Source organism: Toxorhynchites rutilus, chromosome 3 (genome assembly GCF_029784135.1).
Source record: "Toxorhynchites rutilus septentrionalis strain SRP chromosome 3, ASM2978413v1, whole genome shotgun sequence".
Lineage (NCBI taxonomy): Eukaryota > Metazoa > Arthropoda > Insecta > Diptera > Culicidae > Toxorhynchites > Toxorhynchites rutilus.
The window spans coordinates 69,438,482-69,457,684 of record NC_073746.1 but is presented as its reverse complement, the minus strand read 5'-3'; positions in this window follow the sequence as shown (position 1 = coordinate 69,457,684).

Sequence of the window (19,203 nt, the reverse complement as noted above, 5' to 3'; positions counted from 1 at the left end):
TTTCCTATCATTTCTAAGTCCAACACTACAATGTCCATTCAATATTTCGGTGAACCAATGATAACATATCACTCTATTAGCGTAGCTCTGAACAAAAAACAAACAACTCCCCGTTTGGAGTTCAAGCGAGGCACCTTTTGAGGATTAAAGAAAACATATCCGTCGGTCCAAATTACCGCTCCATTTTTTGTTCAATTGTGTGATGTTTGACATCGTAATCCACCCCGAAGTTGGTTAGAATGATATGGCGCTATTCCAAACCGCTCAACATATGTCATCAAATAAAACCCGTTCATTCGCATTGTGGGGAGGGGTGGTATGAAAAATCCCCACCCTACAACATCAACAGAGTCTCGGTGACAAAGCCAAACCAACTCGAAAGCTGTAATATCATTATGCCACTCACTCGCAACCCATCCACCATAAACGAGCTTAGCCGAGCCGAGTGGTGCCCCTTACACTTGTACGGGGGAGCAAACAGAAAAGACACCGCCATCTCATCTCTGGATGGCGCACCCCGATGCTGGCTGTGGAAGGACTCGCTAAGTGCGAAGGAGGTGGTTGACAAACACACACACACACACCCACAACCACGTATGGAGCACATCGAAAAAGCGAACTAAATCCTTGCTTCTAATACCATAATCCCATTCTTTCAGCGTGTCCTTCTGGGGCGCGCGAAATGTGCAACTCAAAAACCGCCCACCGCAAGCAAACGAACGGATAGTGTTACAATACGTGTGGAGTATCAGATCAGGACAATCGTTCGGGGTTGAAGGGAAGTACCGAGCATACGCGCTGCATTGCACCCACAGCTACCCCGAATGCTCCGAAAGCAGGCTAAGCGCCAGTGACGGCGGAAAATGACCGGTGGGTTGTAGCGGTGGGTGTGGGAAAAAATCGCTTGTCTTTGTCAGGATAGCTGTTAAGATAAAGGCTTTAGGATCGGTTTCCGGTCAGTAAAGGGAACGGTCCACTAGTTGTTGAGGGAGTGGTTGAGTGTGAAACCTAGAAGCCTAGTGGGAAAGATGTCCCTCGCCGAATGGGATAAAACGTCGGGATTCAGCACTTTTCTCTCACACTCTCTCTCTCTGTCCCTCACTCGATCCAATCTCTATCGAGCATCATGAGCGGGTAGGAATTGTCTCTTTGTTTAAATGGTTCCTGTTTTAATGAAAGTATCGTCATTTCCTTTATTGGCACTGATAACGGTGCTGTAAATCTGCTCGGTCGGTGCTTTCACAGGCAGACAAATTTATGTTTCGTGCTAAGCTGAACATTTGTCTACGTCATCAGGAACCGACGCTGGTGAGATCGATTTGCGATAGCGTTACGCTAATAATTATGATCGTCTATACCCGTGTTGACCAGAGGAATGAATGCCTAAACCAACAGAATACTTACGACACTTAACGACACTAGTGTTAAGAATAGTTTGTTGGTTCTTATCGAATCTGAAATATGCTGAATCACCGGCACTTTCTCAATATCTAGAAAAGAGAAACAACAATAGAATTCCAAGCAATGCTCGAACAATTTAATTTGTTTTCGTTATTTAATAAGACAAAAACAAACTAAGTACTAATGAAAATGATACAAGCAGTGCCGCCACACGTACAGATTGGAGGCGATCTGGCGTAGTGGTAACATCCATGCCTCTCACGCTGAAGGTCACGAGTTCAATTCTCACTCCCGACATTCTTCCAAAAATGGAAGTACAAGTGACGAACCAGCCAAATGAGTTGAAAATCACTATAATACAGATAAAAAAAAAAAAAAAAAAAAAACGTACAGATTTATCTGGAAAGGTACAGATTTTTTCGTTATTTTTGGTACAGATTCTGTACGGTACAGATTCTCGTCAAAAAGTACAGATTGGTACAGATTTTCTCCGCTTATGAATTTTTTTACATTTGAACAAAGAAATATTAAGGAACATGACGACTTTTACGCCGCAGTAGCGCCTGGTTTTCAGAAAAACTTTGTATAAGCATTATCAAACATACGAGTGATTTGCGAATGTAAATGTAGTATTTGTAGTAAATAGATAAAAAAAATCTTTCATTCTAATTAAATAGATTTTTTTCTCTACAACGAAGCTTTTCGATGGTACAGATTTTTGGAAGAAATAGTAAGATGAGAAAGATTTTTAACCCCTCTGGTGCAGATAAAAATGTGACATGTAATCTATAATATATTTCTGTAGTCATAGATTTATTTGACTTAGGCTTATATTTATGTGGGCCTTGACTGTTTAACTTGTTTTTAAAAATGATAAATGATGACTTCTTGTCTTCTCCTGCATAATTGAAAAAAAAACTTTAGTGGTATTTTTGTGTACATTTTTGAACAGAATGTGGTTCCGGATTCTACCATCTCATTATCCATTATCCCGTTTAAAGGATACAAGTTCATACAGGAAACGGTTTTTTTTCAGGACTTCCATTTGATGTATCAAAAGAGAGAAAATTACAGATTTTGAACATTGGAAAAACTCAATTCAAATGCAATTACTACACACAATCACAGTCCCATGTCCCGTCTATGATCCCGTCCGTGCCCGTAGGCTTAGACCCATCAACTTTTTTTTAACCAAATAATCAAAACTCAAAAACTAGACGTTTGATTGAAATATGATGTCGGGTTTTGCTCTAGGTCTAACCGTTCTCGAGATATTTCATGTTTTGGATAAAGAAAACTAATGTCCGTGCATTTTTCGTAGCCTCTTTTCTAATGACCAGCACTGCCCATGTTCGCATAGGTGACGTAATCACCCGTAGTGTTGCTCGCTTGCTTCTTTGTTTTCAAGAGGCTTCAAACTTTTCAGTTCATTCGCCTCTATCTCTGTAGTGTTGAGAAAACGCATTTTTTTTACCTAAAAGCATAACCGTACATTAGGGTGGCAATGGAAGTATGGAAAAAAATTCATCATTAAATTTCAAAAACCGACCATGTACATTTTGTTTATTAACCCAAAACAAAATGATCTGTGCACAGTTTCGGCTCAATCGGACATGATTTAGGGGTGTCTCAAAGCGCTCCAAGTTTTGTCTTTTGATCCTCGAAAATCTTCCAAGGGGGGAGTCTCGAAAACCAATTTTTGCCCGAGAATCGATCTTTTGGGACTTAGCCTGAGAGGCAATGAAGGTATGGAAAAAAAATTATCGAATTTAAAGAATGTAGATTTTTTGTATTGGCTCAAAAAAATGACCTGTGCAAAATTTCAGCTCAATCGGACATGATTTAGGGGTGCCTCAAAGTACTCAAAATTTAGATTTTTTGGCCACTTAGGCTAAGTCCCAAAAAGTCGATTTTCGGCCACAATTTTTTTTTTCGAGATAAAACCAGATCTCGACGTTTTATGCATTTTAAGTCATTTGGCATAGACATTTTTTTTTCGATTTTCTAAATTTCCTTTACTCCCCTTGGAAGATTTTCGTGGATCAAAAAATCAAAACTTTGAGCGCTTTGAGGCATCATGTCCGATCGAGCTGAAACTTTGCACTGGTCATTTTTGACGTAGGATTACGTCTTTCGGGAACATATTGGGGTACAAATTGAAAATCGAGAATCGAGCACATCGCGAAAACTGTCCAATTTCAAACGCTTATTGCTCAGTCATTTCATGATGGATTGATGAAATTTTTGCGTCAATCGATTTCGGCACTTCATAACAATTTTTCATATTGAATAAAATAATATATATCATTAAACTAACTATCAAACAATTGAAAAATCTCAACCTATCCTAACGGAAATACCCACTTCTGATTGGTCGAAATTGACGACACATGCGGCGGTTCCCTAACAGAGACATCAAAACCAAGCTGCCTAGGGGAAATCGGCATTGAAAATACATGAAAGTAGGGGGAGCTATTGCTCCCGCCGAGATGTGTTCCCAAACAGAGACATCAAAACCAAGCTGCCTGATGGAAATCGGCATTGCAAATACATGGAAGTCGGGGGCATTTTTATATTGCAAGTAAGAAGAGTGATACGAATAATTCTAGCAAATAAAATTTAAATTTGGAACTTTAATGTTGGTTGCTTCGTGAAACTCCATATCAATGTCCGATCGTGTATTGTGAAAAATTTAGCACAAGGGTAGGTGTAAAATTGTATACGATAGCCGTTGTGTTAACCCTTTCCCGTACAACATAGAGTTTCACTACATATAGTACATATAGTATTAGGTGTACATATACTATAAGGTATTGTTAGTCCAATCAAAATTCGCATTGGGTTGAATAAACAATCAGAAAGTAAAAATTATAAAAGAAAATTACCTTTCCCATTTCAAATATATTTTCGCTATATTAAAGTAACATGTTTTTACTGATAAGAAAAAATGTGTTCGGTATTAATAATTATCTTATATTACATTGGTGAATTTTTTTTCTTTATTTCATCAATACATATCACAAGAGGCATCTCGTCTAGGATTATAGAGGGCGGTTCTCATCATATCTCGTTCCACTTCGGTATCCTTTATCTGATACGCACCATCCAACGACTGTTTATCATCCTTCTGTCATCATCACCCGTTAAACACTGGTGGAATGAACAAATACCCAACAACCAAACAAAACGGCCCTTTTCAGGTCCACCTAATCATTATCAAAGAGTTTAACGATGTAATTATCTAAAATCAACAGATAACCTAACGGAATCCTACGTCAATTATGCGGTTGTGTCTCGGACACAACCCTCCTGTGACTTTTTTGGGCCAATAAACAAAATGCACATGGTCGGTTTTTGAAATTTGACTTGACCATTTTCGCTGCCACCCTACCGTACACATTTCACATGAAATAATCTGTCCAGTTAAAGAATATTAGCGGTAAAAAGAGAACTTAAGAGATTTTTTGAATTAGATGAATTCAATGAACATTTGTTCGCATAGCTTGACGAAAGCACCAGTTTGCTTTGTCTGTTCTATTAGTATTCATACTACCGATAATAGTTAAAACGTCTAAATTTGCAGTAAAATTTGTATCTAGTACAGTGTCTGAATTATTAAATCATTGGCTGCATAAAATTTAGTCTGTACAACTATTGTTAACATTGATAACGTACGGTAAAAATGAGTTGTTTATTCATGTAATTGACATAAAATAAGAAAAATATCTGAGGTCTGACATCTTTTCACTTATGGTACGGTATGCGTAAATGTTCAGTAGTTGAATGATTTGGTGTCGAATTTGATGAGTAGCAATGATGTGAACCAGTATTTTTTTCATTTCATCACTAATCTGAATGTTCTCATTATGATTGATGTTTCAAATGTTTTGGCAGAAATTCAAACAATTGCATAAACAAACGAGATTGTTTCAATGGTTTCTTATATTCTAGTTGTAAAACACTAAATAATAGGACACTATCATTAAAGGCACGAAAGGCACGCATGAACTCTACAAAGAATTTGATTCAAATTTAGATGCAGCTTATAGCACAACACATTAGTAATTGTTAATTTCTGAACGATGCTATATGGAACTACGTCAGTTATTCTTTCAATCAAATTATTCGAAATCGTTTCTTCAAAACTGTTCAAATGTTATCGAGCCAAAAATTGGTGGGTTATATCTATGATATAACCGCAAGGTTTACGTGGGACTACCTCAGCTTAGCAGTCATTTGTTTGTATTTTTTAAATTGTTGATTGAATGAAACAATTTCCGAATTCAATTGAATTCAATATATTTGCTTTGTGAGTAAAGAGATTGATTAAATGCTATGTTTCATGCATTGTGATAGATTTTGTTCTGTAATGAAGTACATTTAATGACAGTTCTTTCACGTTTGGTGTATATTTAGACAAAATATGTGAACGGAAGAATTATCAAACGAATATTTTATTTAACATTTCCCTCTGAAGTTTACACTTGATTTGATGAACTTCAGGCACTTAGTTTCGATTTTGACATGTATGTCGAACGCATATTGTTTAATCAAGAGGCGTTATCGCAGCAAATAGTTATCAACAGTTTGCCTAATCATCAAATGCTACGCGTAAAAATTTAGTGAGCAGAAGATATGAAGGCATATCCTTCAATACAATCTTGAATAACCGAACCAAAGCGTTGTGTTCGTACCCGCTTTTGTAATCTGTGTTAAGAAAACACTTTCCGGAGCTTGAGCTTGGGTAGACTGTACACTTCGTAGTTGCTCTCCGTGATTGACCTGAACCAACCAAATTGCACAAAGAACACACAGAATGACGCTTGGGACTAGCAAATCATTCTCGTTGTGCAATTTTCGGTGGTTCGTGTGTTAGGAAAACACTTTCCGGAGTGCAAAAAGGAAACACACGGGTGTAGAAGTACCCCCGCCTTGCATGAATCAACCATATTCTAGTCTGCACAAAGCCAAGCGAGTACAAATATATTCGCAGTTTGCATTTATTTGCAAAGCCCTTTTCCCCAGACACCTTGGTTTGGAAGTCTGTGTTGGGGAAACACATTTCAGTCGGAACAAAAATACCCCCGACTTGCATGTATTTGCAATGCCAATTTTCCCACGCTACATGGATCTGAAGTCTATGTTAGGGAAACACATTTCAGTCGGATAAAAAATACCCCCGACTTTCAAGTATTTTTGTGTGGACACCGACTGGACAACATCGTTGCTGGACGGGCTGGACGGCGAGGGATCGAGTGCCTTTCTCAAGGCAGGAGGGCGGAGGTGGTAGCGCTGGAGTAAAGTAGAGTAGAGTTTTCAAAGGGCTTTTCTCAAGGCTAGAGACGAATGAACTGCAAAAGTTTAAAGTCTCTATAATACAATACCTTCCTTCCTTCCTTCAAGTATTTGCAATGCCGATTTCTCCAACATTGCTTGGTTTTGAAGTCTGTGTTAGGGAACTCATTTCGGCGAGAACAAAAGTCCCCTTACTTCCAGGTATTTGCAATGCCGATTTCCCCAAGACTGCTTGATTATGGTAGCTGTGTTCGGGAAACCGTAAATCGGGCCAATCAAAACGAGACAGTTATTGCGATTAGATATCGCTTAACATTTTACAGTTATTCAATCGTTTTTCTAATGAAAAATAACATTTTGTTGATTGCGATAGATGCGTAGAAATATTTCTTGTCAATTGATGTAAACATCTTTCCGATCCTAGTTCTAAGCATTCGGAATCTTTCATTTTTTCCTGCATGTTCTGTGTTTAGGTTTTCATTTTACCCCCCATGTATTCCGGTTAGACGTAGTTCCACGTCAAAATGTGTGTGTGCATGTTGAGCATATGTATTATAATGTGTAGAATGCGTAGCGACGAAAAAGTCGATTTTGTTAATTTTATCGTTGAAGTCACTCATTCGAACAAGGGTATAGTAGCAGTATGGATTTTCTATTATTTCACTAACATAGCTTTCATTATCTAAAACATGAAATATCTCGATAACGATTTGTTCTAGGGCAAAACGTAAAATGTACTTTTACGTTTTTATTGAATTACTTTTCTCAAAATGGTTACAGTTTCGTCGGGTATTGAAATTTCATAAATTTTCAAAAATTCATATTTCCATTTTGGTGAAATTGCCACGGCACCATTGCACGTCAAACTTCGTTCAATTAGAAGGGTTTACCAATAAAAATATTGGTAATATTGGGTTTGAGATATGACAGTTTTTCATATTGAATTGAACAAAGAAAGATTTTTGAAAAGTGCATTTAAAACATTGTTATTCCTAAATATTTCATTAATTTCTCAACAACTTTGTTAAACATCATATTTCAATCAGACTTGATTTCAAGCTACGATTTCTTGAAAGAAAAATCTATGATATTGTATCAGCCCTTTGAAAAAATCAGTCATCATTTGAATTGGTCATATGATAATGAAAATTGTGAATACCAAGTTTCAAAAAAATCGGCAAGGTTCCGGTCAGCGATTTGGCCTATTTGGTACGGAATTGCTCCATAGAGACCATTACCTTCGTAGAGCAGATTACTTTTGCCGAGTGATGAATTTCATGCCAACTCGTCTAGCCATTGGCAGCAGAATTGTGGTGATTTTTTTTGAGTTTGAAAACATATTTTTTCTTCTTCAATCAATCCAATATCTGGATAATGCCTCTCTCTTTCAGGAAAGCTTAATATGTGTTCGTTAACAATTAGCAATTTCCATTATCTACGTTAGGGAACGCATCACCGTAACAGACCGCCTTCGGCTGCCATGGATGCCGGTTTCACAAAAGCGCTTCCATTCGAAACATTCATTGAACGCAATCCGTTTTCACTCTGAAGCTGATGAATAGCCCTCCAATATTCCACACCAACGTGATTGATTGACTTAAAATATTATTCCGATGGCTTTTATTAGCATAATCCACTTCATCATATTCTCATCAATCATCTTCCCACTGTTTAGATTTTCCCCTGCGGAAACATACGTTCAATCATTACTAGACACCACCAATCCCGAGAGCCGAAGCGTGAGGTTACGGAAAAGTCCCAAGAAACATCCTCTCATCTTTCGGCACAGTCCAAAACTCCAATCGCTGGAGGAAATCATAAGGCAATTTCAAATCTGGCTTGCGGGGAGGGGGGAGTCGGAGTGGGTGGCGAAAACCTATCAGCTTAATCTATTTCCGCCGACGTCATCATCACTGGTGAGCCGCCTGAAGCCCGCCACCCTTGAGTGGGGTTATTTTGGGAACAGCTTCCCAACCACATTGGCCACATTGGGCACACGAAAGATTTGCCCGATTCGTCGTCCTCTGCACGGATGCTGCTGGGATCCAGTTGGGATGTTGTGCGATGATGAATTGATGAGAATTTAATCGGATCTCTGAGGCAAGAAGTTCAATTATGGAGTTGGAATTTATGCTCTTCAACTTGGTTGCAGGTCGCAGAAGTTTGCGTGGGATGAATGTTTACAACAATATTTTGAATGTTAACCGTGGATAAAAATGAATCATTTAGCATAAATTTACGTAAAAATTGAATACCAACCCAAACCCTTTTCCATCCCCGGGAGCGTAATACGACCAAGTATACATTAACATTTCAATATTGGTTCGCACGAAACGCTGTTCGCACTCTTCAATAAATGATTGATTGCCTGGCAGTTCGCAACGTTTGGTTTGAATTCATGACGATGACGATGAATTTTCGCTCGATCCGCGTATGGCCTCTAGCGCGAACATTCGGAATGGTATAGGGGAAATCAGGGTAAACAGACACCCTCGTGAATGGGGGGAAGAGTCTCAAACTATCACGAGAACCTTCCCCGGCCCCAAAAACCCCTACATACCAATTTTCATGTTGATCGGTTCAGTAGTTTCCGAGTCCATAAGAATCAGACAGACAGACAGACAGAAATCCATTTTTATATATATAGATAGATTTTCACGGAATCACATGTTTTAAAGGATTATAAAATACACGATCTATTGGTGTCAATGCGCCCCTCATTCGAGCTAACTTTTAATCGATCACCAGATGATTATTTCGCACGTATTCAGACCTTTTCTGGATCATAACACTTATAAATATTGTAAACATCATTTTTGCACACCATTTGTATCAGATTTACATAGCTGAACCACCAAATTAACGCATTTTGATGAACTAAATTATTATCATGAGTTGTCCAATTCACAAATGTTGCTTTGTCCACATAATTTCTATGGCAACCGTTTGACGCGCTGCAGTTTGTTTATTGTGTCCTTCGCGCATAGCAGAAATGAAGATTCTCTATGTTGAGTGTGTTGAAGAGAACGCTTTTAAAATGCCCAAGAAAATGCAATATTCTGAAGAAAGCCTAAATTATGAATGGATCAATATGATGACAGTAAACTCAAGCAACGATAAATGCAACATCTACTTGAGAATTCGAATGTTTTCATTCAAAAATGGTGATTTCTAAAGCCGGACAAACCATGACCATTTTTGAGCAAACCATGATCAGAGGTGGTCAAACCATGATCATAAGTCCTCTTTGAGGAAAATCGTTAAAAGACATAAAAATTTGAATAATGTCAACGCCTTATGGTAGTATTAGCAACTAGAGACTTGGGGATTTTCAACAAACCCAAACTCGTATCGATTATATGTAATTTTCATGAAGAAAAATCGATTTGCATTTACTAGTTGCGTAAAAACACCCCAAATTGGACAAACCAAGATCATTTACCCTACCTCACATCTGCGGAAATCGCTTTGCTGTCAAAAAAAAAAAAAAAAAACAACAAAACAGAACCCGCCAGCAAACATGAGACAGTCCATGTAAAATTTCGCTCGTGGACTTAAGTGTTTAAGTCGGAAAATTGTGGAAAATTCGATACTTTTATGAGCTTAATTCATCGTAGTTCATTGTTCACTGTAGTTTGTGAGACGGTAGGTGGTGTTGTTGCTTATCAATTCTCGAAAACATTGTTTTGAAAATTCGAGTCCATTCGGGGTAACACCAACGGTTGTGTCCCATTCACCCGAAACACGTTTTCCCGAAGTACGTTTACCCGAATTAAACACATACCCGAATTACAATCACCCGAAAGTAACAAATACACGAATGATCAGATTATCAGTTTTGTCGAATCTCCTGTTACGAAGTAAAATGAAAAATTGTAATGGGGAAATTCGAAAAACATATTGAAGACTTCGTTGTGCTATTTTTAGATATTAGTGTAGGCACAATTGACATGCCGTCTTCTTTCCTTCCCTTATTGCTCTTTAAGGTGAGATCACTCAGAAATGAGCATGGGTTATGGAATATTTCGAAAATTAAGCAGGTAACTTTTCATAAAAAAAGTCACAGGAGGTTTGTATCCGAGACACGACCGCATAGTTGACGTAGGATTTCGTTAGGCTATCTGTTGATTGTGGATATGTCTGAAGAATTACATCGTTAAACTCTATGATAATGATTTGGTGGCCCTGAGAAGGGCAATTTTGTTTGGTAGCTGGGTATTGCTTGTTCACTCCACCAGTGTTTAACGAGTGATGATGACAGAAGTATGGTAAACAGTCGTTGGGTGGTGCGTATCAGATAGAAGATGCCGAAGTGGAATGAGATATGATGGAAACCGCCCTCTGTGATCCTAGACGAGATTCCTCCTGTTATGTATGGATGAAATAAAGAAAAAAAACTCGCCAATGTAATATAAGATAATTACCAATACCGAACACAATTATCAATTTTTCTCATTAGTAAAAACATGTTACATGTCACATGTAACATGTTAATATAGAGAAAACCTATTTGAAATGGAAAAGGTGATTTTGTTTTATAATTTTTACTTTCTGAGCGTTTATTCAACCCAATGCGAATTTTAATTGGACTAACAACACCTAATACTATATGCAGAGCATATGGGAAATCACCTTTTCGAATATTTATTCACTTTTCCAATTTTTTCTCGCCGCATCAACTTTCCTTGGGTGAAAAAGAACACAACAAAACAGACAGCTTAAATCGAACGACCCGTTCTCGAGCGGGAACACACCTTGGTTTTTATTTATGAAAATTTAAATAAATCGTTTCATATTAGGCTGTCAAAAAAGTCCTGCGGTATTTTTTTTGAATTTTCATTTGTTCATAAAATTAGTTACAATCATCTGTTTTAAGTCAAATATGCGCCGTTTTGTTCGATGACTTGTCCCAACGAGATTCCAACTTCATAATACCCCTGTTATAGAAGCTCGCTTCCTTATTGGCAAAAAACTCGGATAGCCAATTTTCACAGGCCTCTTTTGTGGATAACTTCTGACTACCTAGCTCGTTCGCCATGGACAAAAACAGGTGGTAGTCACTTGGTGCAAGGTCCGGACTTTACGGTGGATGCAAAAGAACCTCCCATCCGAGCTCCCGGAGCTTCTGGCGCGTCACCAAAGAAGTGTGTGGCCTGGCGTTGTCCTGATGGAAGACAATGCGGCCTCTGTTTATCAAAGATGGCCTCTTCTTCATGAGTGCTACCTTCAAGCGGTCCAGTTGTTGGCAGTACAGGTCCGAATTGAGCGTTCGGCCATAGGGAAGCAGCTCATAATAGATTATTCCTTGACAATCCCACCAAACACACAGCAGAACCTTCCTGGCCGTTAATGAGGGCTTGGCCACCGTCTGAGCCGCTTCAGCGGGCTTCGACCACGACCGTTTGCGCTTCACGTTGTCGTAAGTGACCCACTTTTCATCGCCAGTCACCATCCGCTTCAGAAACGGGTCGATTTTGTTGCGATTCAGCAGCGATTCACATGCGTCGATACGGTCAAAGATGTTTTTTGCGTCAACGTGTGTGGCACCCATACATCGAGCTTCTTTGTGAATCCAAGCTTCTTCAAATGGTTAATAACGGTTTGATGACTTATCCCCAGCTCTTGGCCGATGCTACGGCTGCTACTATGCCGGTCTTTCTCGACTATTTAATTCAGCGATTTTGTCGCAATTTTCGACGACAGGCCTTCCGGAGCGTGGCGCATCTTCGACGATCTCTACACCAGAACGAAAACGTTGAAACCATCGTTGTGCGGTGGAAATGGAAACTGTATCGGGTCCATAAACTGCACAAATTTTATTGGCAGCTTGAGATGCATTTTTGCCTTTGTCATAGTAGTACTGTAAAATATGTCGGATTTTCTCTTTATTTTGCTCCATATTTGCGACACTATAACTTACGAACGACTTAACCAAACATAACACTGTCAAAGGCTATATTATAGCGCCAAACAAAACACTGTCAAAGGCTATATTAAATACCTTTCCAACAAGCTATAGTATGACTCGATACAATGAATACAACTAGAACTACGCGCTTACAACGACACCTCGCGGAAATACCGCAGGACTTTTTTGACAGCCTAATATATTCAATATAGAAAATTGTTATGGAGTGCCGAAAACGATTGACGCAAAAATTTCATTAATCCATCATTAAACGACTGAGCAAAAACCGTTTGAAATTGGACAATTTTCACGATGTGCTCGAATTTCGATTTTCAATTTGTATCCCAATATGTTCCCGAAAGACGTAAACTTACGTCAAAATTTCTATATTTAGAAAAGCAATAAATATGAAAAAAAATGGTACTTACGTATTTACCACCGCAGCACAGCTTTTGTCATGGATTTATTATTCCGTGTTGAAATTTATTATGAAATGAATGTAATGGGAACGAAGTCCCCATTTAACGAGGATGAGGAACCGAGGCGGCACCAAGCCGCCGAGGAGACGCAATCCGAGTCGGCCACCGCGGCCTCTCGCAAGCAAACCTGTGTTCCACCGATTGCCCGGTTTGTTTGAAACATAGCAGACGATCCTTTAGTCTGGTCAGGACGGCATACGTTTACCTGGTGCATCACGTTTGCCCGGTTAATAATGAATATCATGTATTTTGATCTCAGAATAAATTTTATTGCGAAAAAATAAATTCATAATCAAAATTGCACCTGAGTGCCATTCGTACATACGTATCCAAATTTGTCAGCTTTCTTCCCGTTCAGGCCGCGTCAGTTACCGGTGACTGACAGTATAAATTATGATGAAAAAAGTAGATTTTCATTTTTTTTTTCACAGAAATATTACTACTATCAGGCAGAAATACCTTTTTACGATAAGAAACGATGGCGCTAATACGTTCAACGATTTCCATCGAGTAAATTCTAATTTTCCAGTATTACGCTCCGCATTACTGTACTACGATATCAGCTCGTGGCCTGACGGGAAAGTCGCTATAAACCCGCGTGGCACTCAACGTGTTAAGTAAACGGGATGCGTTATCCATATGAATGGATAAACTTCATAATACTTCTCAAATTGCACTACGCATGGAAAAATACTTTTTGAATGGGAATGAACGTACGAGACAAATATGATCTTCATAGAACACTGATCAAAAATAAATATACAAATACTTCCTAATTCTTTCAGGTGAGTTTCCCATTCGGGTAGAAGTTACATTCGGGTAGAAGTTACATTCGGGTAATTGTTACATTCGGGTAATTGTTGCATTCGGGTAAGTGTCAGTTCGGGTAGATGTTACATACGGGTAGCTGTCGCATTCGGGCATTTGTTACATTTGGATGAGTGGAATTCGGGTAAATGTGACACAATCAACACCGACACCTCCAGTCAGGGTAAAACTGATTTGTGTTTCATAGACAGGAAAATGCGTTCTTACGTTTTGTAGATGCCTCGTGTTTATATTCGAAAGACAAAACGGCAGAACTGAAATAATAAAACAGCCAAAAACCAACGTTGAATCGGATATGTCAACAAAAAAAAACCTGGCAGAGCTCAACGTTCAACGCCCATCGGCACATTTCACGTGGATGCTCACCTAAGCTGGGATCTTGAAGTGTCCACATAGTATATAGATAATCTCTTAATACTTTGGAATTATTTTAACAAGTTAACATTCGTTTCTTCAAATGTGTCTGTATTAACTGGGTGTCGATCTCACCCGCACTTCTATTTATTTTACCTGAAAACATCAATTTTTGTATTCTATCAAAATTCGAGAACTAATCAAAAAATCATCAACAGATACTGTAGAATAGCTCATGAACAGTTGAACAGAGGTTCTGTAACGATTTGAAGTCGAAGGTAGATCTTGGAAATATGTGGAAATCCTCAGGGTGTCGGCTTTACCCTGTTTTCCCCTACTTCCGTGAAATAAAACGCACATGCACCGAAAACTGACATCGATCAGCATCGATGCCTCAATCCTTACGCTGGAAATTGATGGAGTTCGTCGGTATAATTAGAGAAGCTTTCTGTCTTTTGGCTTCGCGCGAATCGAGCGGATCAATATTCATCCCGCGTTTATTAGCTCTGTTTGCTGCATAATTTCCCTCGACCGAGTCCGGCTCGACTCGCATCGTGTTTCAATCGCTTTGTTGAGAGGAAATCGCAATAAACGTCAATCTGGGATGGAAATTGACTGGAAAAATGAACGATGAAGTTCGAATGACGGATCGGTCTCCGGTTTCTGGTGGATTAATGGCTTATAAAAATGTACGAGTTTTTATTCGACATGTCAAGGATTCGCCATTCGACACTCGGTGGTTGTAAAAGAACGAATGTCATTAAATCGGATACGTTTTTCGCTCGAAATATGTTCGAAATTATACATTATATGTCCCGCAGCTCATTAGTGTCGAAACTCGAAGCCTATTGTCACGTCACGTCTCAGCATCAGCATCATCTCTAACTGACAGCAACAGAGACACATTTTGAATCGTACTTTTTGCCTTTGATTCTACAATTTCCGCTCGTTTCCATCCTGGCCAGGGCCATCTCCGGCACTACAACGTTGGCATTGATGTGGATGTTTTTGGGATGCTGCTGCTTTTTTTTTCTTCAATGAAGAAAAATAATCTATTCATGAATGCTTGCTTCCTCATCATCGGCGCTCCGGATTGCATCACGCACCGGCGGAACACAATCCACATGGAAACTCGCTCATTATTTCCGCCAGCCGGGCTCGAGAGCGAGGTGAAAAGCCATCGTTTACGGACCCGCGGAGGATGGAAAAACATGAATTAAAGTAAATGAAATCGAGATCGCGCCGAGCGTTAAGAGCCCAATTACCGTCGATTTCCGACAGCGTGATGCTTCTCGTTTTTATCTCGCGAAAAAAATATGTTTCCCGAATTGATCGAATGATCATTAAGCGCTCTGGCTCTCGAAAATTGGCCTAATTACCGTTGTATATTCGCCTAAATTATTGTTAGAATTCTTTTGAATCCCAATTCCGTCGATGGGCTCGTGCGTATAAAACGGGATGATGATGATGATATGTTTTGATTTGTTTTCGCTAACGAACCCAAGCGATGCAAACCGACACCTGGTTATCATTAGTAGTCAAACGAATTGGTCACACGCGCGAATATCTCGTAAGCGGATCAATGTCTATTTGCAACAACGATCTTTCGTGAGAATAATTTCACGCAAACATTCTTCGAAGACATCATTTATCAAGATGTCCAATTACACACTAACAAACGGACACACAAATACTTACAGATATTAATTTGCATACCGAAAAACTAGATAAAGTAGAGCGAAACGATGCATGAGAGGACATGAGTTTCCATGAGTAAAAAGTCGGTTGAATTGAAGTATAAAGTGTAGGATATAACAACTATCTTCATTTAAAAGACTGGTCATTTGAACTTTATTGTTGTGTTGAGGCGCGCAACCTTCAAAAAACAAAAATTCCTGTGTTTCATAACTACACCCAAAATTGATTTTCAGCTCATGTTTTGTCATCCCGATTTATGACATTAAATGAGACATAACATAACAGAAAATGTCATAACTCTCAAATACTGGTAAGCATTTGTATAATATACATGGTACAGCAATATAAGATTAATACGAGCGAGCGAAACAAAAGACAAATAAGCTTTCCGCATACTTTTCCACATGCACGGCCCAGACTGAGATAGATATTATTCTCCTTCATGCGCTCCTTTTTCACTCTTATAAAACACTTCCCAACTTCATTTTATAATCAGGTGCAATATTATCACGTATGTGCTGAACAACTGCTGAAGCATCATTAGCCATGTAGATAGCGTGGTCGTGTAAAATAGCTTTGCATTCCAGCCGGCCTTGGTTCGATTCCCATTGACGTCGTATGGACTTTTTTTTGGTACAATACCAAATGAAATGAGAAAAGAAAACAGAAAGAGATGTCTGCACGCATACATACAAACCATTTTTAAGCTTTTAAAACAGCACAGTGTTTGCCAAATGATCCATCCACTGAAAAAATCGCTTTCGTTCGTTCAAATTAGATCATACACAAATCATTTCCCCCAGCGGCATTCTTTTGTAGTTACGTGCACAAAATAGAACGAGACAACTCTGCATCGGTTCGCACTTCATGATACGCCAGCACGTAAGCAAAACCATCATATACGCTTTCGGTGCAGAAAGTTTATTTTCTTCTTTGCCTCTAACACAGTGGTATTCAACCTTTTTTTCATAGGGGCCACAAACACGTGTTGGTAATGATGCCGCGGGCCGCAAAGAAAAAAAAAACAAAATAAAGATGGGTGATGTTTAAGACACAACCGCTCTCTTAACATAGAATTACGAAAATATTGCCGTCGAGCTCAAACATTGAAGAAATTTAATAATAGAGCTCTTTAATAGATTTGATAGATTTGATAGCAAAGACAAGGATTGACAAAAGAATGCTTTCACTGAGTGAGGAGTGAGGAGCAATTTTAGTAGATTGTCATATTAATTCTAAGTATCAACATGTACTGTTGATTGCTCGCTATCTAGAGCACTGAAACTGGAATACTGAATTTCTTGTACTTGTACTCAGTACCTTTTCAGTATCTTCTAGCAAAATCACATCTTCAACACAGAACGAAACATCTCAGCAGACACAGAACGGTAACAGAAAATCCGAACTGACACTATTATGTGGTGGCTGTGGAGGCGTAAGCAATACCATCGAAACAAAATTTCAACTTAAGTTTTTCAACTTTGCACCCCAAATGCTTTTGTTTCAGAAATTTCAAACATACACCCCAGTACAGGTTCAAATATGATCTGATTCAAAAATACAGAGGCAATCTTCACCATACGGCATGCAAATCGACGCGGTGCCCCCACCGAACAAAATTGTACCATACAAAAACATTTACATAGAATCGAGCAAAACCATTGTGTGATATCAGCATTGAGAAAGACTGCTGTTTGATTGTTGGAGCGTGATGTTTTCAATTATAGAGGCTTTTTAAAATTTTAAAATCAAATTCATCAGTTCATTCGCCTCTAGCCTTGAAAAAGACCTATTTTCAACTAAACACTCGGCCTTGAGAAAGACTGAAAGACTCGCTGCCGTCTGTTACTAGCTGGATGACTGATGAATTGTGAATACTGTGTTTTAAAATCGCGAATGACTTGTTTATATTCAATGAATAGAATACGGGGAAGCTAAGATTGTAATATTATCTATATCCACATTGTCCGTAGAACGAATGCTGCAATTGCATTTCGAGCGACCAATTTACGTATGTCTAATTAAAAGTAATATTTAAATATTGTACCTCCCTCAAACATACTCGGCCACAAGAACACGATAGGAAAATGTGTATTCTTCCAGTTTTCCTTAATTAAAATCATTTACGGGTTGGAGAACCGTAATGTATAATTTATCGAAAAAATTATAAAATTTGCAATTCGATTGGAATGCAAACCATCAAAATTGATTCACAGTTAAAATAATGCTAACATAACAGCTTAACGGTAAAACTGTTTCATAGAAAAACCAGTTTTCTGTTTTGGTACCATCACTGGAAAACGTAGTCTTATGTCAAAAAAAGGTCACGATTTTCATATCGCTATTTTCTTTTTTATTCACTAATATCGACGGGATTAGTGCTAATGATCGAATTAAATATATTTAATAGATATTTAATCTACTAATACCACCTAACTAGACAACTAACTAATGTGTAGATGTGAAATGTGTGGTGTGTTAAACTCCGTTATTCTCATCTCATGTCTCCTAAATGATTTCTTAAGTTTTCGTGATTGTTGCGCATACAAAATGATATCGGGCCAGGCGGGCCAACCAAAAGAGCCTGGTGGGCCGCAGGTTGAGTATAGCTGCTCTAACATATACATATCGAACCTCTCCATGCATCATGAAACAACAGGATCGTACGGACTACGCAACGCGAATGCGTTCCTCTCTTGGTTTAAACATTTAGTGTAACACAAGTGATTACTGTCATTCATACAAGTATCTGAATGATCCTCTCATATTTGGTTATACAGGGTGGGCCATTTAAAGTGGAAGCATCTGGTAACCCCATAACTTTTGACAGAGATGTCAGATTAACAAATGTCATACCGCGTTGGAAGCTTCATTTCAGTACAATTTTAACCATGGAACAACACACACCTTCAACAACGCGCTGAAATTGTTCAGCTGTACATTCAAAATAACTTCTCAATTGTGTTAACTAAACGTGCGTGGAAAAATAAAAATAATTGGTAATGCCAGTCATCTGTCCAGACAACGACCAAGACGTTTTGACGAGAATATTGATGCCGTTCGAGCCAGTGTTGCAGAGACTCCATCGACATCAGGTCGCCATCGTTCGCAAGAGTTAGGCATCTTTTTATTGCCATTTGTTCGTGAAAATGAATTGGACAATTACTGGTTCCAACAGGACGGCGCTACATGCCATACAGCGGCTGCCACGACCAAATTATTGCGCGAAATGTTCCCCGG